This window comes from Octopus bimaculoides, chromosome 15 (assembly GCF_001194135.2).
Source record: "Octopus bimaculoides isolate UCB-OBI-ISO-001 chromosome 15, ASM119413v2, whole genome shotgun sequence".
In the NCBI taxonomy this organism is placed as follows: Eukaryota; Metazoa; Mollusca; class Cephalopoda; order Octopoda; family Octopodidae; genus Octopus; species Octopus bimaculoides.
The window spans coordinates 31,444,567-31,444,908 of NC_068995.1; the positions used below are offsets into that span (position 1 = coordinate 31,444,567).

Consider the following 342-nt stretch of genomic DNA (forward strand, 5'->3'; position numbering starts at 1 on the left):
ATATATATATATATATATATATATATATATATATATAGATGTGTTTTCTTCAGAAAAGTCAACAAAAACGTACAAAAAACATGGAGATGATGTAAATTATTTTAGTATTTTCTTATTTATTATTATTTTTCATTCTTTGTACTTTTTGTTTTGTAGTAGAACTCTTTTGTACAGGAAATTTGGTTTAGTCGATCTTTCTGTCTCATTCTTTAACTTTTTCTTTTACACGTAGAGAAAGGGAAGAATGGCTGTTATTATTGTTGTATTTTTATCTACTTTACATTGCTGTTGATGTTGTGGTTGTTGTTGTTGTTATTATTATTATTATTATTATTATTATTA

At 22.5% G+C, this 342-nt stretch overlaps 1 protein-coding gene across 1 annotated transcript in view; it reads left to right on the top strand.

The window, feature by feature from the left end:
* LOC106869374 (uncharacterized) overlaps positions 1–342 on the top strand; it is an 11,040-nt gene that overhangs the window by 2,299 nt on the left and 8,399 nt on the right. The gene's annotated exons all lie outside the window — the stretch shown is intronic.